At 44.1% G+C, this 26,286-nt stretch overlaps 1 long non-coding RNA gene across 1 annotated transcript; it reads left to right on the top strand.

Annotated features, from left to right (window-relative positions):
- Window positions 1-26,286, top strand: LOC133210760 (uncharacterized). The gene is made up of 3 exons (XR_009725002.1): window positions 1-71; window positions 10,935-11,051; window positions 25,414-26,286. It is a non-coding gene; the product is annotated as an uncharacterized LOC133210760 (long non-coding RNA).

The raw sequence follows: 26,286 nt of genomic DNA on the forward strand, positions 1-26,286 counted from the left end.
TATTGGAACCACCAGTAGAACCACCAGCCCCATGTGTTCCTCCCAGGAATGGCTGTGGCAAATGGCTGATGGTAATGGAGCTCATATTGGTGTGTTCAAGTGTATAATTCAGTGTAGACATCATATAGTTCAGTGAAGAGACAAAGAATACAGAATGAATTTAAAACCTTATCATGACATGGTCAGTAACACCATTTATCATCTCCGTTTCCGTTACTGAATGGGGTTTTTCTTAGCAGCAAAAAGAAGTGCATGGTGGTAGTTCCCTTAAGCAAGCCTTGTGTATTTTGGTTGTTATGGTTTTATCGTGTCTGTCTTAAAGGGAAATGCATTTTGAAGAGGCATTTAAAGGAAGACGAGGTAATACCTGTCATTTTGCATAATTCCTGAGACAATGACAGCTCTACTGGCAAATGGAGAGTCACTGATCTGCTGGGTCAGAAAACCCACTCACATATGTCATGTCAGCATGAGAGAAAGGAAGAGGATAGAGACACAAAGAACAGAAACAGCTGGCTGATGCACTAGTAAAGAAGATCGCTACTGGTGCTGCCAGGAAAAAGTGGCGGGTCATAGTAGTAGGGGACTCTACTTTGAAAGGGACAGAAGCACTTGTCTGTCGGCCTGACCTGGTCTCAAGGGAGGTGTGTTGCCTACCAGAGGCATGGATCAGGGATGTTGCAGAGAGGCTGCCTGCTCTAGTAAGTCCCACGGACTATTACCCACTTCTGGTGATACATGTGGGTGCTAGGGATATAGATAGTAGTAGCCTGGGGAACATAAAGAAGGACTACAGAGCCCTGGGAGAGGTAGTTAGGGGCTCTGGAGCTCAGATAGTCTGTTCGTCAATTCTCCAGGTTACAAGGGAGGACCTAAAAAAACCTAGGAGGATTAGCCAGGTTAATAAATGGTTAAAAGGGTGGTGTCACAGTCAGGGGTTTGGGTGTCTTGAACACGGGACCCAAGTTTATAGGCCAGGTCTAGTGGGGGCTGTTGGAGCTTGTCTGATAAAAGCAGTTTTGGTAGGAGGCTTGCCAGACTGGTCAAGGAGGCTTTAAACTAGATGTGTTGGGGGAGGGGGGCATCATTCCATCCCAACGCACCCAGTCAGTTGCCAGCACCTACAATAAATGCTTGGAGCAATGTAGATATATTCCAGCTGCTCCAGCCAATGAGCCAGCTTCATTTGGAGCTCGGCTCAGATGCCTCTATATAAATGCCCATAGCGTGGAGAACAAACAAGAGGAATTAGAGATGTGTGCACGTCTACGGGGTTATGATATTATAGGCATCACAGAAACTTGGTGGGATGGCTCCTATGACTGGAGTGTTGGAATGGAAGGTTACAGACTCTTCAGAAAAGACAGGCCTGGCAGGCGCGGAGGGGGAGTTGCCCTTTATGTTAGGGATAGGCTGGAGTGTATGGAACTCTGTCTGGGGACAGGTGAGCAGATAACAGAGAGCTTGTGGGTTAGGGTTAAAGGGAAAACAGTGATGGGAGACATTACTGTGGGGATATGTTATAGACCACCTGATCAAGAGGAATCTGCGGGTGAAGCACTCCATAGGCAGATAGGAAAAGCCTCACGCTCACAGGCCCTCGTTCTCATGGGTGACTTCAACCACCCTGACATCTGTTGGAATGACGGTATGGCCCGGCACAAGCAATCCAGGAGGTTCCTCAGTTGTGTGGAAGACAACTTCCTTCTGCAAGTAATAGAGGAGCCGACAAGGAGAACTGCCATGCTTGACCTTGTGCTCACCAACAGGGAAGGGCTCGTTGGAAATGTGACGCTCCAGGGCAGCCTTGGATGCAGCAACCACGAGATGGTCGAATTTGAGATCCTTAGGACAGTGAGAAGAGCGTGCAGCAAGCTCACTGCCCTGGACGTCAAGAGAGCAGAATTTGGCCTCTTCAGGAACCTGCTTAGTAAGGTTCCATGGGATATAGCCCTAGAGGGCAGGGTGGCCAAGACTCTTGGTTGATATTCAAGGATCATCTGCTACAAGCTCAGGAGTGTTGCATCCCAACTAGAAGGAAGTGCAGCAGGAGGGCCAGGAGACCTCCTTGGATGGATAAGGAGCTGCTGAGGAAAATTCAAATGAAAAAAGAGGCTTATAGAAAGTGGAAGCAAGGACAGGCAGCCTGGGAAGAATACAGGGATGTTGTCCAGGAAGCTAGGGACCAGGTTAGGAAAGCTAAGGCCCAGTTAGAATTAAACTTGGCTAGGGATATTAAGGATAACAGGAAGGGATTCTACAGGTACATAGCAAATAAAAAACAGACTAGGGAGAATGCAGGCCTCCTCAGGAAGCTCTTGTGAGAACTAGCTATACAGGATTTGGAGAAGGCTGAGGTTCTGAATGACTTCTTTGCCTTGGTCCTCACTGGCAAATGCTCTGACCACACCACCCAAGTCTTGGAAGGCAGACACAGGGATTGTGAGAATCAAGACCTCAGGCCCACTGTAGGAGAGGAACCAGTTCGAGACCATCTTAAGAACCTGAATGCGCACAAGTCCATGGGAGCTGATGAAGTCCATCCACGGGTCCTGAAGGAGCTGGCAAATGAAGTTGCTAAGCCACTGGCCATCATATTTGAAAAATCATGGCAGTCAGGTGAAGTTCCCAATGACTGGAAAAAGGGAAATATAACCCCCATTTTCAAGAAGGGGAAAATGGATGACCCGGGGAATTACAGACCAGTCAGTCTCACCTCCGTGCCTGGCAAAATCTTGGAGCAGATTCTCCTGGAAGGCATGCTAAGGCACATGAAAATCAACAAGGTGCTTGGTGACAGCCAGCATGGCTTCACTAAGGGGAAATCCTACCTGACCAATTTGGTGGCCTTCTATGATGGGGCTACAGAACTGATGGACAGCGGTAGAGCAGTTGACGTCATCTACCTGGACTTGTATAAAGCGTTCGACACTGTCCCACACGACATCCTTGTCTCTAAATTGGAGAGACATCAATTTGATGGATGGACCACTTGGTGGATAAAGAACTGGCTGGATGGCCACACACAAAGAGTTGTGGTCAATGGCTCAATGTCCAGCTGGAGACCAGTAACGAGTGGTGTCCTTCAGGGATTGGTGTTGGGACCAGTCTTGTTCAACATCTTTGTCAGTGACATGGACAGTGAGATTGAGTGCACCCTCAGCAAGTTTGCCGATGACACCAAGCTGTGTGGTTCGGTTGATACGCTGGAGGGAAGGAATGCCATCCAGAGGGACCTTGACACTCTTGTGAGGTGGGCTGATGCCAACCTCATGAAGTTTAACCATGCCAAGTGCAAGGTCCTAGGCATGGGTCGGAGCAATCCCAGGCACAGCTACAGGCTGGGCAGAGAAGAGATTCAGAGCAGCCCTGCGGAGAAGGACTTGGGGGTGTTGGTTGATGAGAAAATGAACATGAACCGGCTTCAGTGTGCCCTTGCAGCCCAGAAAGCCAACTGTATGCTGGGCTGCATCAAAAGGAGTGTGACCAGCAGGTCGAAGGAGGTGATCCTGCCCCTTTACTCTGCTCTTGTGAGACCTCACTTGGAGTATTGTGTGCAGTTCTGGTGTCCTCAACATAAAAAGGACATGGAACTGTTGGAACAAGTCCAGAGGAGGGCCACGAGGACGATCAGGGGACTGGAGCACCTCCTGTATGAAGATAGGTTGAGAAAGTTGGGACTGTTCAGCCTGGAGAAGAGAAGGCTGCGTGGAGACCTCATAACAGCCTTCCAGTATCTTAAGGGGGCCTATAGGGATGCCGGGGATGGACTCTTCATTAGGGACTGTAGTGGTAGGACAAGGGGTAATGGGTTCAAACTTAAAACAGGTGAAGTTTAGACTGGATATAAGGAGGAAATTCTTTCCTGTTAGGGCGGTGAGGCACAGGAATGGGTTGCCCATGAGGTTGTGAATGCTCCATCCCTGGCAGTGTTCAAGACCAGGTTGGATGAGGCCTTGGGTGATATGGTTTAGTGTGAGGTGTCCCTGCCCATGGCAGGGGGGTTGGAACTCGATGATCTTAAGGTCCTTTCCAACCCTAACTATTCTATGATTCTATGATTCTAAGTCATAGTTGGTGCTCAGAGTCAGCACTGTTGTCAGAGTGGAGGGGAGAACAGCAAAGTAAATGTCAGAAAAGGATAAGCAGGTTGATAATGGCGCTGTGGAAAGCAGAGATGTGTAAAAAACAATGCTGTAGTGGGAAAATCAGGACAAGGAGGGAAAAGTAAGTATTAATGTACTGTAATTATGCACAGCATAAGGTTATCTAGAAGCTGTGCTGTGCACTGGGTGTAGTATCAGAGAAGCCACAATATGGGGGATAATGTCAGAAGATAAGGTAAAAGTGGGGAAGAGCATGACCTATTCTGGCTCTTAGAAACATTGCAGAAGAAGAATCACTGGGGTTTAGGTATAGGCTAATGTGCAAAAGAGTATGGAGAGCAACCGGATCTGTCTGGCTACTTACCTGAAGGAAAAGGGACATGACAGCATCTTAGTTATAAAAAAAAAAGAGAACAAGAAGAGGCAGCCAAAGAGAAAGATGGGGATTTAATTTGCTTGGTGTTCAGTGAGCAAGAGACGTGGGGGTGGCAATGTTGCCAAAGCAAAGCTGAGGTGAGGGAAATAGATTAGAAGTGGTGAGTCAGATGTGTGAGCTCACAGTTGCACAGCTGATATTTGAAGCTTCAGGAAGAGTGAGTATCATATGAAGCTCTGAGGGGGCATTTCTTCCTGGATTTTATAGTTCAGATCCTGTCAGAAAACACAGTTCAACAACCGTTAGTCATCACAAACGTGTAAGAGCATATTAGAAGCAAAGAAGAGAAAGGCAGAGCAGTGGCAGGAATATTCCTTGGGTAGAGGAATTTGAGAGAAAATCCCTTTCAGATTTAGACCCTCACTGACGACCTCATCTCTCAGGGGAACCTTTTGTGAATAAAGGTTTAGGACGTGTGTTGACTGCTGTAAAGTCTTTTCTGTAGCCAGTCCAGGCAGTATCTAACTGGATGATACATAACACATGAACCATGGAGGCACAAGTCATATTTCTGTCTGCAGTTGCACTCATTAAAATCCTTTTGTTTAACCAGCTTATCTTTGTTTGCTTTCCAGCAATACCACTGAAATCTCTTGTGGTATCCAAATGCATTTTTCTCTTTTCAGGCTTTTATGAAAAGGGAACCACTTTGTGATTCCTTGATTTTTACGTACCTGCTTTTGTGACTGTGGTAACAACATGCGCCTCTATTGCTCTGGAAACTAGCTTTACATGCACTGTTTCATCTACTCCTTAATTCTTCCACTGGGGCACTAAATCTGGACTAAGCTGAAATACTAGGACAATAATTCTTAATCCACTGTGGAACATTAACTGAGTGTTAAGACAGCGATTTGCTGTATATTATGAACGTGGCTCCATTTCATTTCCTCTCTGGAGATGATGATTCACTGATGGAGTGATGTTCTTCCAGGCAGGAAAAGATTAAATAGAGACAACAGACTCAGAAGTAATAAATAAGGCTGTAGAACAAAACTGCCTAATATTACATTATTTTAGAAGTCATATATAATTGTGTCATCAGAGATGTGTTGTGGTACACACAAGGGAACAGAGTTAAGGTGGTGCCTCTAATCTTGTATGTGCTAGTTCATGAGGATACAGAGTTTACAACTGTATATTTACATTGCATCAGTCCGGCACTGGGAAGTTTGCATCTATTTAGCTATAGCAGCAGTGTCTCCTTTTGGTCCTCTCTTAACTCCATTACAGTCGAAGTGTTCTTCTAAGGAATGTGAGCACTGTTTCCTCTGCTTCCCAAATGCAATACAGAGGTGCTAGAGATTAGGCAGGTCCTTTACTCTCAGAGATCAACAGAACATGCAGTTACCATGTTTGCTTGTCCCTGTTTGTGTACTCAGTGTGTGATTACACTCTCCCCTTACTAGTGCATTACTGCAGAGAGGCTGCATGGCTGAAACTCTGAAAACAAGTTTGAATGATGCTTTTGAAACACATAGAGCATAGGCTGGGATCACAGGCAGCCTGTCAGAATTGTCATGTCACCCTGTCTAAAGGGACCATCTTCTAAACCAGCAGCAATTGGTCAGAGACAAGGCTGTTGCTCTTTTCTCTTGATTTATTAATTCTTTAGGCCAGAAAGCAGCTGAGCTGATATTGTTGTCCTGGCTGCTGTTAATATTGGTGCTGGGAGCTCATCAGACCACCACTCCTTGAGCTTGAACATGGGGAATATTGAGCATAGGTGAAAGGAAGGGGCTCACTGATCTCTATTTCTGTCTTCTGTCAGGGATAATGGCCAAATGGCTTACATTGCAGCATCTTTTGAGTGCACTTATCTACTCCAAAAATTGGTCCATGTAAATTGTGGAAATGAGGCAATTGTAAAGGTTGTAATTCTCCTTTGGGTAGATCAAGGTGTAGAAAGGAATCTGAGGTTGTTTGGTCATTACAAGAAGTCACACTGCTGTAGGACTTAACAAACAAGCATGCTTATTTTATCCTGAGGAAAAAAGTGTCAGGAAGCTGATCAGTCACTGCCTGCATGTTACGAGAGGGTTTGGGTCTCAGTTTTCTGTATGTGCAGAACTCCACAAAAGCCCTCTGCCTGTACCTAGGAGTTCACTTCATCTAATCCGGATTTACTAAAGAGGTCTGAAGAGAGAGATTTCTCTTTATTCCTAAGCCAAATCAGGGAGGCAGGATGCCCCATTTGGTTTTAATAGTAAGCTGTGTAGCTGTGAGATTGAAACTCCAAGACATGCTCTGGAAGTAACCCTGCTCTGTCTTGCAGGCAAGGGTGTTCTCCCAGGCCTGGAGCATGCATCTGTATTGCCCAGGTTTTCTCTTTTGCTGTACAAAGGGCTGGATGCATATGCGGGTGGTTTACAGTGCTCTCTACTCTCACTTCATGCTTTGGGTAACTCAAGTGTTTCACAGCAGGGTCATAGCACATTCCTTTCGTTTCTTCCCCTGGCATAGCAATTGATATTCCACACAGTGCTGCCTCATTTCTGGCCACTCTGTTCTTTACAATTTATTTTTAAGGTGTCCCCCCCCAAAACTTGTCTAGTAAGAGCTTTTGCATAATTGCTCTTCAAGATTTGCATTTCAGCACAGTATCAGTTCTTGGAGGTGGCTGCAGGCTCACATCACCTCCCTGCAAGGTTAATGCACACAGCTGACTTAACTGAATGACCTAAACACCTGAATATGGTTTTCCTTCTATTCTCAGAACAGCATATTTCTTTGTTGAACACTTTTCTTCCCACTCATCCAATTTTGCTAATACTATTCCTTCTGCAGTAGGCCTCAAAACTCCCCTACTTGCAAAGGACCGCAGTATTTGTCAAAAGAACTATTTGGTCTATTTTTCTGTGCTTGTCAGATTCCCCAAGTTTTGCAGCCTTGAGGTAGGCCTGGCTAGTTTGTGACTGATGGTGCCAGAGAAGTGATAGGCTTTTTCCTTCCTCCTTAGTCATCTGCTTTAAAATATCATCAGGGATAGGTTTGTTTATCTTCCTCTTTACAGGTTCACAAGGCCTCAGCACCACTTGTGTCACTGGATTCAGAGGAAGGATGATGGACTAAATCGTATTTGCTTTTCAAAATCTAGCTTTAAAGTTTCCCTCTGGTCTGGAACTCACTGATCTTAATTAATTTCTTCATGACACTGTTTTAAGTGTTTTCTTCACTTCTCTCCTATATATATGATTCTCTATGTATTTGTAAAGGTTCCTTGATGTTCTGTGTGCACTTTCCCTGTGTTTTGGATCATTGTAGAATGTTCCTGTTTCTAACTGTTGCTCCTATTACGATGCTTGGTCTCTTGCACACAATTTAAACCATCTTCTGTCATTCTTACCTTTGTAGTTGTTACTTTTCCATGTTAGTTCTTTTTGATCTTTCCTTGCTAGCTCCAAAAGCTCTTTTTTTTTTCTTCTTTAATTTGGCAGATAATGCTCCTCAAGTTCAAGCTCTTGTGACCTTATCTGCTCCTGTCTGTCAGCTTCTGTAACCTTTTCCTCATAAATAGTTCTTAGCATTTTGCTAAGAGGTCCTAAAGTGAGAAAAAATACAGAGTTAATGACATTTATTGAATCATCCAAGTAATGATCCATGGCTTCATCTCCTGCCAAAATGTGCTTGATATGCTATCTTTTTAGTCTGTTGCTATGGGTATAAGAATGACCTTCCTCCTGATTCTTTTGCTGTAATTTTAGAAATTCTTGTCCCAGATAGGTGGTTTAACTGCCTTACTTGGCAAGTTTAACAACCTGAGTACCACTGGCCTATTTCTTTGATGATAAATGGAGGGGGAAGTAAGTGGGGAGTAAGCTACAGTCACACCATCTCCCTGGCTATTCACAGTTGTTTTTTGGAGTTATGAGCTTGTATGAACATCTCTCTGCTAGTAAACACACTGGCAAGGTAAGAAGCAAACTACTAGTAAACAAGCAAGGTAGTAAACAAACTAGTAAACTCCTGGCAAGGAGTTAAACTCACGCAGTCTCCAAAACAAGGTATCTGCACCCAGACTGCCAATTAGGAATCATCTGTAGCCTTTGTCAGCTCCCAAACCATGCACAGGCATTGTCTGGAAGAGGGTTAGCTGACCCAGACCACACATGTGCCAGGCTGTGTGTGCACTTTAACAGCAGAGGGACTCCCTGTTCCAAGTCTGTGTCCAGGCCTAGACTTTACATCCTTTGGGTAAGGTGTATATTATGCTTTGTTCCTTAATTGTTTTCTGGTGTGACTGTTGGAGTTGATAAAGAGGTTTGAGATGACTCTCCTGTGCTTCATGGTCTGGGACTGAGGGTAAGGAGAACGTTTCCATTGCTGCGATGAGATGTGATTAGGCTCTATGGTACTGTGATAGAAGGCAGATCTTGCAGAGGTATCTGAAATGTTCTATAACACTTTCTAGACACCCTTTCTCCATAGCTCATGTCAGCTGGACTTTGGAAAATTTTAGCTAAAACTGTTCAACCATACACACACAACCATACATAAAATGAGGGTATGGCAAATATGTTGAACTGGTCAAAAACCTTACAATACTCTGACTTGGAACTCTTACTTCTTCCAGGATTTATAGAAAAAGGCATTTTTAGTATCAAGTAAGACTGTTTCACTGTCTCCAGGAAGACCCGTTTCGGCCAAATCATAAACTCTGACTAATTTTTATTTGGACACCCTCAGCAGAAGCTTGTTAGAATTTGGCAGCTAAATTCCTGGCTGGAGACATCTGCAGTGGGCATCCTCCAGCTTCTCCCTGCCAGCTCATCTGCCTGTGAGCAGCTCCATGCTGCAACCCATAGCTGGCAGCTTCTCCTGTGGTGAGCAGAGCACTGCAGGGTGAGGGGTGTGGAGCAGGAAGGTAAACCAGGTAAAAAGGGCAGGACACTGCGCTAGGACTTAGTATTACAGGAAATAAGGAGCTGTGAGGAAGGAGAATAAGCAGTGAGAAGGCAGAACCAGTGTTTATACAGACCTATGTCTGTAGTGTCTCAGCCAGCATTGAAAAAATCCAAGTCTTTCTATAGTCTCCACGTTTGTTTGCTGGCAGATACCTGTATTATCTGGTGATGAAGTTGTATCCTACAAACCTCAAGATTGTTGATTGAATTTCACTTTCATGCAACTGATCCCTATGGATGATAACAGATGTCTAGTGCTACCAATTACTCATTAGCACATGTGGTAGAGATCTGTACTAGGGACCTAAAAGGTTTCAGTTCCATTTGGAGGTCACTAGGGTTTTGTATAATATCATTTATTTTCTATTAACATGGCAAGTGGCTTGATAATTCTAATAAATTACTGGGTACCTAAAGTAAATTTGTCTGGACATACAAATTTCTGTCCATCTGAAAATTTTAACATTTGCCATTTCACTTGAGACAAAATAGAAACAAAAAGCTACTGTATTTATGTGGTAGAACATTAAAGCGAAATGCCCCCTTAATTTTTCTCTCTGAGCTATGTCTTCAAAGGGTTAACAGACAGGAGAAAAATGAGGTGATCACAGAGTCTACGGAAGGCTGACTTTGATCCCTTAGATGGTATAAGGCAGGGCTTCATCTAAAATTAACATACTATATGGGTTAATTAAAGGAAACAAATGTGAGAAAGCTAGTTCAGCTCTTAAACAGCTCGTTTAGCTTATCTTTAATGCAGATTGTCAATGCAATTCCTGTTATGAAAATAAATCTCATTAAAAATACATCACTTCTTCAGACACATGTAAAATCTAGGAAAGAATGTGCTCCTGCCAGGTGAACTTGCTGTTACTCAGCTGCAGAGCAAAAATAATGTGTGTTTCAAATGCAGCCACTGCTGCTTTGGTCTAGGTTTGCATGTTGTGAAAAGTCCTTCTAAAGGGTAATGCCACCCCGTGGGCTATCAGAGTCCTTAATTAATATGGAATAAAGGGGGGGGGGAGGCTGTAAACTGATGACTGAAGGGCAGACTTGGAGCAACAAGAGCTCAAAACCCACATTCCCTCTTCACCTGTGAACTTGTATTGCCAAAGGTTATATGTCCTTAGGCTTACAATCTCCTTGAGATTTTCTATGACTTTTTATTGAGAAGTTCAAGTAGAAGGAAATTGTGAAAGCAAATATTACCTGAAACTGTATTAAAATGTAAAAAACTATATTGTGCTTATAAATCATGACATCATATTATTATTATTCTCTTGGAGTAGTTTATGGAGCACTAAAGTCAGAATTCTGTACAGAGATGGAAGTCAGTATCTCCATCCCTGCACTAGCATTAGCAGGAAATATTGCTAGACATTGCAAGCTAGGAAAGGAGGAAGAATATTAAGTTAGAGGCTTTTTTCTATATTATAGTCCCATGTTACAAAGCAAACCAGTATATAGTCCTTTTTTGTATGCTTACAGAACTTCCTTTCCACAGAGCAGTAAAGCAGGGAATTCCTGAACAGCTGGGAGGACAAAGTCTTGACAACTACAGCATCAGGGATACTACTAGAGGCAGTGATCTCCCTCCCCTCTAAGGTGAGAACTCCTCTAATGGAAAACATTTGTATGGTAAGCAGGCATAGAAAGAATTCAAATGATGTTTTCACTGTATTTTGGAATGTGTTTAGAGTGCAGTGTAAGGTCACAGTGAAGCTTTTCTCTCCTATGTAAGGTCCAAGAGGTGTTGTCTGTGTCTTCATTCATTGTGCATATTCTTTCCAGGGCTAGGTTAAAGCTTGGTCATCTCAGTGATCAGCCCCATGACTCGAAAGAAAGTAAGATACAAAGTAGGCTGTTTAACATGTCAAATCCAGTTGGTATCTGCTCGGAATTAACCAGGAGGTGGCAGAGCAAGTCTAGTTTACCAGGTCTCTAGCTCAGGCTCTATGTATTTTCGTCTTGACACTGTGGAAAGATGGAAAGATTGCTGCTGTTCTCCCATTTGCACCGTTTAGTAGCAACGGCCTGCACAGCACTTCCAGCATTGGCAAGGCTGTTAAGAGGCTCCCCTGCAAGATGCAGAGCTCCCTAGGAAATGCTGCCTGTCTTTCTGTCTTTTAATTATAGTTTTGTACTGCCGACTTAACTCCACTGGTCACTGGCAGTTCAACCAACCCACCCCTTCAGCAGCAATCACGAGCCTTCTGTGTATGTATGTGCTTGCAAACAAATGACACGGGCTTTTGCTCACAACATCAAGTAAATGAAAGCACATCATCAGAACAAGTGCTTGCCAAGTAGTAATATGTAAATATGTAGTATATAACTCTGCATAACTGTTAATACAGATGTCCTTTCCTTGGTTACTGCTTAGCAGGGTAAGTGACCCACATAAAAAAACAGAGAAAAAACATGTGAGAGGGCAGACCACTTGAACAAAGAGAGGAAAAGCAAATAGGGAATGACAGACTGGCCAATATCAGCTGCAGTACTCTTTTCTATCAGCTTGAGCTGCAGTCAATGTCTTTTAGACTAAACAGCTCTGGGCTGGGTCAGCACATGATGGGGCTGCTGAGGGAGAAACAGATGTTGTACGGAAGTGTTGCCAATAATTTGGTAGTCTAAACTGTATCTGCTTGTGAAATGACTCTTAAATAAGCAATAGGCTTCAGCAAAATCTGTCTTTTTCTTAAGAGCTACTGCTGCTGGCTAGAAACAAAAAAGCAAAGTTTATTAACAGAAAGAAGCCCTGAAATCTGTGTGTTAGGTTTAATGGGCTGCAGCAGCCTCAGGATAGATATTGCTGCCTCCACAAAAGGAAGTGTTTACTGTGCTCTGAAGCAGATTTTTGTATGTCTTTTTCCCTGAGGCAGCTGCAGAAAGGGAAGGTAGAAGAGAGGCAAGAGAAAAAGGTAGCAAGCATTGTCTTAGGGTTTGATCAGCTTTAAGACAGGAAAACTTTGGATCTTGCTATTTTAAAGGATTCAGATTAACTGATAGGTGACAGTGGAAATAGAAGCAGCTTATTCAGTTATGACTGCAAGAGGAACAGATGATGTAGAGGTTTTTGAGCACAGGATCAGGTACAAAGGCAAAAGAACCATGCATGAAGGAGATAGGCAGTGAATGAGGAGAGGTGAACAGAGGATGCTTTGCACTGAAATTACTGAAGTTATTATACTCTAAATTCTGCATTTATTGTCTGCCCCAAATGTCTGCTGCTTTCAAAGCAGCAGTGTATGATAGAATCTGACCCAAAATGGATGTAGTTGCCAAAGTCAACAATAGGAAGCACAGACAGAAAGATATTCGATATTTTCTCTGCAATCCTGCCTCTGGTGATAGTTACTGCTAGAACTAGTGAGAGTCAGAGGAAGGAGTGGAATGGTATTTCTTCCAATCCCTCTAATAATTCTGTTGTTTTTTAAATTCTAAAAAAGGACCAACTATATAGCTGGGGAGAAATCACAAAATGTATCAGTGTTATTCTCCTGGGATTTTCCCCAGCCTTCTAAAGTTTTAGCCAACTACAGGTAAGATTTACTCCTGAACTCTAATGCAGGCAGTGCCTCCAGACAGACAGAGACTTAGCTCCAGACAGAACTGCTTGCGTGAGAGGTCACCTACCATGGCCTGTGTGGCCCCTGGCTGCTCTGCTAGCACCAGATGTAGAGATGGCATCTGGAACACAAGCTTATGTCCAGAGGCAACTGAAATGAGAGCAATTAGCTGAAGCAGACAGACAGACTGTGGAGGTCCTTGTAACTTCCAATTGCTTCTGGCTAGGCTGGAGTTAAACTGACATCTCCAACTCAAAGGCTACATACCTTTGTGGTCCCTTCTCTGAGGTTTACAAACAGTTCTGTGCATGTTAACTGCAAGTCCTTTCACATCAAACGAAGGGCTGCAGCTGTCAGGAGGTCATGTATTGCTTGAAGCATCCAGGTCCAAAACTCTTATCTAAAACAATGGCATTTGGATTGGAAATGCTATTTTGATTCTCCTCTTTTTTTAGTTGCCCAAGCCTTGAGGATGATGGCTTAGAATAGCTGGAATATTTAAAAACTCCGCCAAGCGCTGTGCTGACAAAACAGCAATTTGTATGTGCTCAGTACTTCTGGCTAATCTCAGCATAACGTTCACATGCTGAATGAATCTTTCTCTTTCATCATTCTGTGTATTAACTCGAGGTCATGCTCCACTGACACTTGGAAACAGCACTCGTCTCTGTCAGTCACAGCCATGCACACAAGGATCTTGAAAGGAATTAACTCTGCCTAATAGACATACCCAGCTCACACACAGCCCCTCAGGATGGGAGTGGTAGTGTCAGGGACTGATGTGAAGTTGTGGGAGGTGGGAATAGGGGTTAGCATACAGAAATGGAAACACTCATGCTTGAAATGGTATCACAAATGTATAATGTCACAGATATTTCATTAATGGCTTGTTTTGAGACATCTACAGAACCCACTAGTTGTGGCAAAGGCAGCTCCTGTTGTTTTGTATGGCTGTAGCTAAAAAGGACCAAATGATGCTTTGCAGTCCTGTGAATCAAAGCACAGTGCTGTGTATCACTTCACAAGGAAGAAGTGGTGATTGGATTTAGTTCAAAGCTGTAACAAAATGGAGAGAGCAGACCAATAATACCAGCAGCAGTAACAGAGCTTTGTTTCTTAAAGGAAAAGAAAACCAGCAGCAATAAATAAGACTCCTATTCACAAGAAGACACTCACATTGCTGATGTGCAATGTCACATGAATATGAGGTTAGCAGATGTGAGAATTAAGGTCATCTGTACAAGTGACGTCTAGGGGCAGATCCATCCTTTCTTCTCCTTTCCTCTTTCTTTCTTTCCCATTTCAATCCAGAAGCTTCAGGAATCTTCTTCCACTAGTGCAAGACTGATTATTTTGGGATTGGTGATAATTCCACCTCTGATTAGCAGGAACATGTATAAATTAGCAGCATCTAATTTTGCATTCATATTCTCAACATAGAGCCGCCAGTTACTTTACTGAAAGTTTGGTAAGGCCTTTCTGCATATGTGTTGTAGGGAAACAGTTATCCATATTTCGTGATCCAACAAACTGAAGCTGCAGGAGGAGCTACTGAATTTCACCACAGGGAATATTCCAGTCTAGGATAGGAACTCAGTACTTTCAGCTTTTGTACACTACTCCCTGAACAGTGCTTTCTCTCACTAATGAGAAAATCTGTCCAGGGCAGAAAGATTAGGGGTATTCCATTCTAAAGAAGAAAATTTAGATGGTCTGACTCCTGTTTTGCCTCCTTTTATACCTACAATAGGATTATTAGGCTGGTTGGAAGGAACCGACCAACTCTTCTGTGTTACTAATATTACTTCTTTGTCCACAGAATTAGCAAGAACTGTCTTAGGAAAATATTAAAGCTGAGTCATATCCAATAAAAGCAAACAAATTCACTCTGGCAGCTGCAATAGTGAATTTAACTTACTCTAGCTGTGCCTAGGCAAAGTGTGTCATATGGTACTGTGGTGATTTCATTCCATAGTTTCTTTTTGACATATTATGAAGTCTAGTCATGTCTCAAATGGAGTTACTGAAAGAGTAAAGGCAACTCATTCAATGTAGTATAAACAAGGGACTTGTCCATCCTGCTGCCACAGGTAAAGCCACCTATGAGTATCCCTAGAGAAGGGAACAGGTGTTGTAAATGTCTAAATTCAATCTGTGCAAAGACCTCTGTGTCTCTACTGTGTACAGGCAAACAAGCAGCATTCTTCAGAGGCTGAAGTGGAGGTTGTGTGTGTTCAGAGTGTGAAAAGCAGAGGTGCTGCCTCAGTTTTCCTACACATTCAGCAAGATACACTGATGATCATTATGAGATTTCAAAGTGAAACTTGACGTGTTAAGCAGAAAGTAGGATTGTTTCACTAATTGAAACCACAAGTGAATATTTTTGAGAAGTATGCCAGTTTTCAAGGCTATAGACAACAAAAATAATGGTGATTTTTACCAAGGCCAGAATGCAAATTATTGGATAGCACAATATTACTCTGGATCCTGGAAAATGGAGGTGTTAGTTGTTTTAATACAAAAGCTGTAGTGACTCTCTGGCCATTGTGAAGCAGCTATTGCTCAGATGGTGTGTCGTGCACAGTAATTTGGGTCTTGCTCATGTCTGACTCACATCTCCTGTGTTCTCATCAGGAATTTGTATTTCTTACCATTTTGGCCTCCAAGGCACTGAGCCTCCTTGCCTGTATCATGCCATGTGTGGGAGGTCTGGGATCAAACATCAGCAAGCAATAGCAGTCACTGACAGTTTCCTGATGTGAAGATGTCAGACAGTGCCCAGCTTGTGGGATCCAACATGGATTTTTCCTCTTCCAGCAGTTAAAGCGCACTTAAGGGTAGTTGGGGGGGGGGGGGGTGGCAAGGGAGAAGACAGAATGTGAGTCAGAAAGGTGCAAACTCGTAGGTAGAGAAGAATGGGCTTTTCAGTTCATTTTGTTCTTTTGTTTAACAGCCCTGCATCCTCTTTTGTATCATCAGAGGGAAACAGCCAGACCTTGTGTATTAAAGGGTAACAGAAGGTGGGCACCCATGGAAGTGAAGTGAGCAGGCTTCCACTAGACAATGTGCTTAGCTGAGATTCAGGGTGAAGAGGGAGTATTTTTTATACCAGAACTGCAGGATAGTTCACAGATAGATTTGAATAGGAATCCAACCAAAATCCCCAAGATCCCCAACAAAGGTGTTCTTCAAAGAACCATGATTCTCCACATAGACACAGAGAGTACTTGGAAGTCAAGGCTGGTGTGAGACCAGAATCTCAGAAACTGCTGCATCAACGAGCAGATCACGGCTCACAGCTTTTGCTAGTATTAAAGGGAGTCTTCACATTAAGATAATGCTACTGACATTCCCAGCCCCTTTTCAGTAGATGATGCTGAAGCCTGAGGAGTGGAGCCAGATAAAGAGAGGTCAGTTTGCAGGAGGTGAAGGAAAAACATGTCAGCAGAGCACAGCGGATTAACCATAGAATCATAGAATGGTTTGGGTTGGAAAGGACTTTCAGATCAAGTTCCAACCCCCTGCTATGGACAGGGATGCCTGACACTAGACCATGTCACCCAAGGCTCTGTCCAGCCTGGCCTTGAACACTGCCTCACCACTCTCACAGTAAAGAAATTCTTCACTATGTGCCACCTGAACTTCCCGTTTCAGTTTAAACCCGTTCCCCCTTGTCCTGTCACTTACAGTCCCTAATGAAGAGTCCATCCCCAGCATCCTTATAGGCCCCCTTCAGATCCTTGAAGGCTGCTATGAGGTCTCCACGCAGCCTTCTCTTTTTCAGGCTGAACAGCCCCAACTTTCTCAATGTGTCTTCATATGGGAGGTGCTCCAGTTCCCTTATCATACTTGTGGCCTCCTCTGGACTTGCTCCAACAGCTCCATGTGACCACCATGCATGTGTGATGCTGCTCTGCATGCTTCTTCATGCAACTGAACAAAACTGGTCCCGAGTTGCAAATTTTCATGGAATGTGTAAGTTTCTAATCCTGAGTCCTCCAGAATCATTATGATCTTTGCTGTAAGGGGCCCACCTGCACCTCATCAAAGTCCTCATAAATTTCTACATATGTTTGGAATGGATGACTAGGTTATTGCTCTAATATATCCACATGTACTATCAGGAGTTACTCACTTGTTCTTTTAATTAGGCTAAAATTTGCCAAAGCATATGAAAAATTGCTTATCCCACGGAAACCAAATTATATATTGAGAGCTCACAGCCCATTCCTCAACTTTTGCATAAATATTTTTTTTTTTTTATATTTTTATGCTATCCTTGGGAACGTGTGCTGGTTGTGAACACTGCTTTCCAGCAGCACCTGCTTCTTGAGCAGGCTAAAAGTGGAAGCATGTTCTAATGGGTGAACTGTGCAAACAGTTTGTTCTCTGTTCTGCAACAGCATGGGTAAAGCAGGAAAATCTGTATCTGGCTGAATTGGTGCAGTGTGAAATCTGAGCAAGAGGCTTTAGTTTTGAGCTTCAGAAGTGTGACTGAATTTGGCCTTGAAAGATCCTGTGGGATAAGAAATAAAAGGATTTATGTTAGTAAATAAGAAAATCAAAAGTAGCAATATTCCCTCATTCTTTGATATTTATTTTTTCCTTTTTGCCAGTTACAAATGATTGTCCCAGATGCCTCCAGACTTCACTAATAGCCTAGGTTATGTCTTGACATTTCTCTGCAAATCAGCTCTTCTTCCTAGCTTTGTTGTTGGCTTGGACGTTAAGGTTTGCTGCAAGGATGAAGCTAGAGCAGTACACCACAGGCTGGAGGGAGGGGAGCTGTGGAGATCCTGTACCAGCAGCAGTGTTGCTACCTGTGTGGCATTGAAACCCTGCAGGCAAAGGAGATGGAAAAGGGTCTGGTAGCAGTGGGATAAAAATACTTAGAAACCCTCAGCTGCATCTTGTTTTGTTGCCCAGTTTCTTGTAAAGCAAGCAAGTTTGTCTCATGCATTGGGAAAAAGCAGGTGAATGAATTGGACTTAAATCCTTGGGTGATGGATATTGACCTACACTTCCAAGTACCTGTGAGACAGCTCTCTTTCTGCACATTATATACAAAGAAATGCCACATTCTCCCACTTCCTAAGGCCTTGAGTGCTTCCAGGTCATGTTTATCCTGAGAGAACCACATTGTGAGCATGCCTAGTTCTTATTTCAGTTAATTCTTTCAAGCCCAGCAAAAATGTCTTGCATGTTTGAAGTTCCCTCTCTCTTGAAAGTCTCTTATCAGGCAGCACAGTCTCTGAGGGACACCTGCCTGGGCTGGGAGGCTGCATGTGTTTGCCAGTGGGGTCAGGGGCTGATCCAGCAAGGTAGTCATTGACTTCCTCAGGAAGATCTTCGAAAAGAACCTCTATTATGCAAGGGACAAGGTTTGAATAAGCCTTGCTGTAATGAGTGAAAAGGGAGACTAAATTCTCTTTTGTTTTTTTCCACACATTTACTCATTCCATCTCTTCACTTTGGATTTTACTGAAATCATAACATCAAACGTTGGCATAACCTAGAGGAGGCTATGCTGGAGGGAGCAGCTTCACTGCTGCTTCACTTTTCCTTCTGGAATCTTTCAGAAGTGGTTTCTTTTCCTCACCTGTTTTGAACTCGTTAATTAAACAGGCAACTGGACTGACCACTTGTGCCACAGATTTTTATAACAGAGGTTTTAGAATCACAAAGCTAAAGCAAGTCTTCTGCAAGTCGGAGGAGGCCCCATTTGCAAAATCAGTGTACTAAAGAATATGAGAAGAGCAATATCGCATGCCTTTACGTATAATAATATCTGATGGTTATTTTGATGAGTTAGAGGCATGAATTGATGATATTAGAGACTCTGGTGAATCTCGGCTCTAAGCCAAGTGTCACAGTTCATATCACGTGCTCAGCAGGGATCTTGAGAGACACTATGGGAGACTGATACTTCTTTCTACACAGATGTTACAGGATAGCCGCACCATGTTCCTTTTCTCTAGTTCCCTTCTCTCACAGCAGAAGTCCTCTGAGAAAGGAGAAAGGCAGTTCATTCTCAGTGATCTGGAAGCTGTGAGCAGATTTTATTCATGATAACTGGTCAGACAACACCCTCAATTGATTGAAAACCACCACTTCATATATTGCTCAACTTATCACATGTGCAAGACTATAAAGAAAACACCAGATCATGCCCATATAGCTGTGTGTTCATTACTCACACAGCCAAGGGGAACATTCATTCATATGCCAGGTTTGACATCTTTCATTGTCAGTTTGTGCTTTGGCTGGGAGGGAGGCCAGAGTTGCCTCAGTTCTGATGTTGCTTGTTCACAGAAAATGTACGTAGAATTAAGTACTTTAATGGTGGCACCACACATCCAAACCAGCAACCAGCTATCACCAGACTACAGCATATCGTGATGGTGGTTCGTACCAAAGGCAAAATGGATCAAATAAGTCACCAAGAACACTTCTTTTGAAAGTGCCATGTCCTCTGAGCTCCCATTCTGATCTCACTAGATGTGACAGCCCCCTGTGATAACTGGGTAAAGCTTTGGCAATAGCTTCTAGGAAAAAGCACAGTGCATGACTGCTGCAGAGAACAGCACCACACAGAGAGGGGGCACTCTGGTGGAACAAAAACATTTGGAAAATGCTCCCATCACTACCCATGGTTTCAAGTCTCTGCAGAATCCTCCTCCTCTAGTATGTGAGCTGAAAACATACTTCAAACATACATCAGCATCTTTACATTCATTAAGGTATTTATGTAGAGGTAGAATCTTGCACTTCAGTCTACCTTGAGGGTGTAATTGTGTGTTGCTAATGTAATGGCCAGAGCTGGTGATCCAAGCGGCAGCATATGAAAGGTCAATATGCAGAATGCAAGGTTGTGCAGAGCAATTGGAGGAAAAATGCCTTCCAGAGGGACCTTCTTTCATAATCTTAAAAGTTTTATCTTAATTACTATTATTATCTTATTATAATCATAGAATCATAACTATTCTATGATTCACTCGATATAAGTGGGCACAGATTTCAGAGGTGCTGTTTTCATAGAATCAGAGCAGTTTGGTTTGGAAAGGACCTTAAGATCATGTAGTTCCAACCCCCCTGCCATGGGCAGGGACACTTCACACTAGACCATGTCACCTAGGTCTCCATCAACCTAGCCTTGGAACACTGCCAGGAATGGAGCATTTATCCTGTTTCACTGTATATCATCATGGAAACAAAGTGTATATATCCACATGGATGCCTTTAAAACATCATAGGCAGTGGCATGCCTTAAAAGGTGTAAAATTCTGATCTCATGTGCCCTAGTGAACATGCAAGAGTGGTTTCTACCAAGTGTCTTCATAGAATCATAGAATAGTTAGGGTTGGAAACGACCTTAAGATCATCAAGTTCCAACCCCCCTGCCATGGGCAGGGACACCTCGCTCTAAAGCATATTAGCCAAAGCCTCATCCGACCTAGCCTTGAACACTGCCAGGGATGAAGCATTCACAACCTCCCTGGACAACCTATTCCAGTGCCTCACTACCCTCACAGGAAAGAATTTCCTCCTTATATCCAATCTAAACTTCCCCTCTTTAAGTTTTAACCCATTACCCCTTGTCCTACCACTACAGTCCCTAATGAAGAGTCCATCCCCAGCATCCCTATGGCCCCCTTCAGATACTGGAAGGCTGCTATGAGGTCTCCACGCAGCCTTCTCTTCTCCAGGCTGAACAGCCCCAACTTTCTCAGCCGATCTTCATATGGGAGGTGCTCCAGTCCCCTGATCATTCTCGTGGCCCTCCTCTGGACTTGTTCCAACAGTTCCATGTCCTTTTTATGTTGAGGACACCAGAACTGCACACAATACTCCAGGTGAGGTCTCACGAGAGCAGAATAAAGGGGCAGGATCACCTCCTTCGACCTGCTGGTCACACTCCTTTTGATGCAGCCCAGGATACGGTTGGCTTTCTGGGCTGCAAGTGCACACTGAAGCCGGCTCATGTTCATTTTCTCATCGACCAGCACCCCAAGTCCTTCTCCACAGGGCTGCTCTGAATCTCTTCTCTGCCCAGCCTGTAGCTGTGCCTGGGATTGCTCCAACCCAGGTGTAGGACCTTGCACTTGGCATGGTTAAACTTCATGAGGTTGGAATCAGCCCACCTCACAAGCGTGTCAAGGTCCCTCTGGATGGCATTCCTTCCCTCCAGCGTATCAACCGAACCACACAGCTTGGTGTCATTGGTAAACTTGCTGAGGGTGCACTCAATCCCACTGTCCGTGTCAGTGACAAAGATGTTGAACAAGACCGGTCCCAACACTGATCCCTGAGGGACACCACTCGTAACTGGTCTCCAGCCGGACATTGAGCCATTGACCACAACTCTTTGTGTGCGGCCATCCAGCCAGTTCTTTATCCACCGAGTGGTCCATCCATCAAATTGATGTCTCTCCAATTTAGAGACAAGGATGTCGTGTGGGACAGTGTCGAACGCTTTGCACAAGTCCAGGTAGATGACATCAACTGCTTTACCCCTGTCCATCAGTTCTGTAGCCCCATCATAGAAGGCCACCAAATTGGTCAGGCAGGATTTCCCCTTGGTGAAGCCATGCTGGCTGTCACCAAGCACCTTGTTGTTTTTCATGTGCCTTAGCATGCCTTCCAGGAGAATCTGCTCCAAGATTTTGCCAGGCACAGAGGTGAGACTGACTGGTCTGTAATTCCCCGGGTTATCCATTTTCCCCTTCTTGAAAATGGGGGTTATATTTCCCTTTTTCCAGTCGTTGGGAACTTCACCTGACTGCCATGATTTCTCAAATATGATGGCCAGCGGCTTAGCAACTTCATTTGCCAGCTCCTTTAGGACCCATAGATGGATTTCATCAGGACCCATGGACTTGTGCACAGACAGATTTTTAAGATGGTCTTGAACCAATTCCTCTCCTACAGTGGGCCTGACGTCTTGATTCTTACAGTCCCTGCGTCTGCCTTCCAAGACTTGGGTGGTGCAATCAGAGCCTTTGCTACAGAAGACTGAGGCAAAGAAGTCATTCAGAACCTCAGCCTTCTCCAAATCCTGTATAGCTAGTTCACCGGAGAGCTTCCTGAGGAGGCCTACGTTCTCCCTAATCTGTTTTTTATTTGCTATGTACCTGTAGAATCCCTTCCTGTTATCCTTAATAACCCTAGCCAAGTTTAATTCTAACTGGGCCTTAGCTTTCCTAACCTGGTCTCTAGCTTCCTGGACAACATTCCTGTATTCTTCCCAGGCTGCCTGTCCTTGCTTCCACTTTCTATAAAGCTCTTTTTTCATTTGAATTTTCCTCAGGAGCTCCTTATCCATCCAAGGAGGTCTCCTGGCCCTCCTGCTGCACTTTCTTCTAGTTGGGATGCAACACTCCTGAGCTTATAGCAGGTGATCCTTGAAGACCAACCAAGAGTCTTGAGCCCCCCTGCCCTCTAGGGCTATATCCCATGGAACCTTACTAAGCAGGTTCCTGAAGAGGCCAAAGTCCGCTTTTTTGACGTCCAGGGCAGTGAGCTTGCTGCACGCTCTTCTCACTGTCCTAAGGATCTCAAATTCAACCATCTCGTGGTCGCTGCACCCAAGGCTGCCCTGGAGCGTCACATTTCCAACGAGCCCTTCCCTGTTGGTGAGCACAAGGTCAAGCATGGCACCTCTCCTTGTCGGTTCCTCTATTGCAGAAGGAAGTTGTCTTCCACACAATTGAGGAACCTCCTGGATTGCTTGTGCCGGGCCATACCGTCATTCCAACAGATGTCAGCGTGGTTGAAGTCACCCATGAGAACGAGGGCCTGTGAGCATGAGGCTTTTCCTATCTGTCTATGGAGTGCTTCATCCACAGATTCCTCTTGATCAGGTGGTCTATAACATATCCCCACAGTAATGTCTCCCGTCGCTGTTTTCCCTTTAACCCTAACCCACAAGCTCTCTGTTATCTGCTCACCTGTCCCCAGACAGAGTTCCATACACTCCAGCCTATCCCTAACATAAAGGGCAACTTCCCCTCCCCGCCTGCCAGGCCTGTCTTTTCTAAAGAGTATGTAACCTTCCATTCCAACACTCCAGTCATAGGAGACATCCCACCATGTTTCTGTGATGCCTATTATATCATACCCCCGTAGACTAGCACACATCTCTAATTCCTCTTGGTACAAATGAAATTCCTCATGGTACAAATGAAAGCAGGACTTTACTGCCTTCTTGTCATGTTTGCCACCATACTTTGCCTTTTCTCATGTGCCATGTGACAAATCCACGTGACTCTCCATTCTACTGCCAGTCAGAAAATGACAGAACTCATTGCAGCATCATTCGATTTCCCCCATACATTTAAAATCAGTACCGTATCTTAACAACCACAGCAAAATCAGGCTAATTTTCTTGCCCTGCAACTGTCAACTCATCACTTCTGTGCTTCTATCACTGCTTTGAGGTGATTCATTAAAGTGATCATTCACTTTAATGTAAAATGGCTTGGACACTTGTGAAAGTTTCATTTCAGTATCTGATTATATATTTCAGTTACTACACAGCTCTCATCCCCATAGCATTTAGATGAGTACACTACTTGTCTAGGCCCACCTCCAGTGGAAGTAATTCAAGTAATCAAATGTTATTCAAATATTCAATTCAAATATTAAAATGATGCAACCAAAACCAATTAATTTTTAATAATAATAATATGCTGGCCTGTGTCAAAAGGAGCATGACCAGGTCCATGGAGGTGATCCTGCCCCTCTACTCCACTCTCATGAGATCACCCTGCAGTCCTGCATCCAGCTCTAGGGGCAACAACACAAGAGGGACATGGAGCTGTTGGAGTGAGTCTGGAGAAGGCCATGAGTATGCTCTGAGGGCTGGAGCACCTCTGCTCTGAAGACAGGCTGAGAGAGCTGGGCTTGTTCAGCCTGGAGAAGAGAAGGCTTCAGGGAGACCTTAGAGCAGCTTCCAGTGCCTAAAGGGGCCAAAAATAAATCTGAAGAGGGGCTTTTGACAAGGGCCTGTAGGGACAGGAAAAGGGGAATGGCTTTAACCTGACAGAGAGGAGATTGAGATGAGACATTAGGAAGAAATCCTTCCTTGTGAGGGTGCTGAGGCGCTGGCACAGTTTGCCCAGAGAAGCTGTGGCTGCCCCATCCCTGGCAGTGTTCAAGGACAGGTTCAAGGCAGTGTTCAAGGCCATGCTTGGCCTTGTCCAAGGCCCCTCACACAGGGGCTTGGAGCAACCTGCTCTAGGGGAAGGTGTCCATGCCTGTGGCAGGGGTTGGAACTGGATGAGCTCTAAGGTCCCTTCCAACCCAAACCATTCTGTGGTTCTGTGATTTTATTTTCTTTGCCAGTTCTTTGCTTGCTGCTCTGCAGATGTAAAAACTAAATGTATCATTTTGGATAAGAAAAACTATCCAACAGTATTAACCAGATTACTTGTCATCGTGGATGGGACCATTACAGTTGGTATCATATGCAGAGTCACAAATTAATGTATCATGTACTATAAATTGACTGAAGTTTTTTTATCCTTGTAATGTGATAGAAAAGAGTGCTGTAGGTCTGCGCTAATGACAATAAAATAACAAAAGAAATAATCAGGAAAAAGAGAAACAGAACTTTGGCACTCTCCCCTTGTTCATGCTAATCCTCCTGATGTAGGTTTTAAACTAGAAATGGCTTAAGGACCATGGTTCCACACTGATTTATGTCACCTGAATGTCTGATCTAGTGTATTACCACTCATTTCAATGTTGTCATACTCTGCTGAGGCCACAAAAGGGCTGGCAGAAGACTCCTCTCAAGTACATGGCAGTTTGTGAAGTACTCTGAGCTTCTTCAGGTCATCGTTTTAAGTACTGCTACATGAACCTGTACTTCAAGAAAGAGGCAATTCACAGCAATTATATGGGAATCAAGATAGAGGTATCAGGCTAAATTCTTGGCCTGGAATGCATGGAAGTAGTTCTCAGAAAGCCCTTATTCCTTGCACAGTCCCAGTCTTGTGCTTGCCTGTTAAGGAATTTGGTCTTGGGAGACACTGTTGCTACAGCATCTCCAAGGGGCATTCCTGGAAATAGGGGCTGTGGATGTGTTCAGAGGGAACCTGAGCCGCCTTGTGGCCTCATGTTCCTGGGAGGATGGTCCAGCCTGTCCATTCAGAGTCAGACCTTATTGCTCAGAACAGTCTATTTCTTGTATTTGCTGCCCATGCCACATCTGAAACGTGAAGGAAGTCCCTGTTGGACATTCCAAACACTCAGCAGGAGTGCACATCTGTCATTTCTATTACAAAGTTAAATTTCTACATATAAGAACAATTTCTGACCAATAATGTTCTTTCTGTAGTATGTTTCAGATCCACTAAAAGATCTGGTTAAGCCTCCTCACTTTTTATCTCAGACAGGTGAAGCTGGCAGAGCTGTGTGTTCAGCCGAGCCACACAGCTCCTCATTTTCCAGGGGCTGTCCCTTGCATGCCCTGAAATAGTCTCCGTGGATCAGAGGAAACATGAAAAGGATTTTTCAACACAAGCAAACCAACTAAACAAAATCTGACCTGTCTCTTTATCCTTTAGCTGGAAGCCTTTTCTTCTAAAGGAATCTCATCCAACAAGAGAGTAATCATATCTGTGGCACTGAGAGCAAAACAACAAGCAATTTCCTGTACTTTTGTCTTTCTCATTTTCCACAAGTGCAAATAGCTTCAATTACTTCCTCAAAGTTTGATGAGTTCCACAGTGGGGCCAGTGATTAACTGCAAGGGAAATTTTTACTTCTCTCCTTGACTTGTGCTTTTTGCTACCAGTTAAGCCATTCCACAGCAGCACTGCACGTCAGTCCTACCTAATCACCTGCATACACACACCGGGGAGAGGAAGAGGTGGTAACAGGAACGGCCCGGCTGAAATGCTGCAGATGAAAGACTTTCCATGTGGCTTGCCTCCTGTGCTGAATGCGTTGAGTCATGCTCTGCACACCAGAGCATGAGTAAGAGAGCTCAGCCTGCTCTGAAGCTGTGTTTTATTGACAAGCTGACAACATCAGCTCCTGTTGCCAGTCTCACTCCCTTGAGTGGCTCTCTGCGTGACTTCCCCTGCGCTGCTCTTCTCTGCCCAAACAGGCAGGGCCAGCCGGAGCCACCTGCCACCGTGACTCAACAGATCAAGACCACATGCCTGCAGGAGTTCTGCCTCACCTTCTTATACTGCATTGCCATAATACATGAATAAAGACTGACTTCAGGAGCAGTAGGGGAAGAAAAGGGGTAGGTTTTGTGT

Source organism: Neopsephotus bourkii, unplaced genomic scaffold (assembly GCF_033783945.1).
Source record: "Neopsephotus bourkii isolate Nb327-2 ecotype Australia unplaced genomic scaffold, CSIRO-AGI_Nbou_v1 NB_518, whole genome shotgun sequence".
NCBI lineage: Eukaryota > Metazoa > Chordata > Aves > Psittaciformes > Psittacidae > Neopsephotus > Neopsephotus bourkii.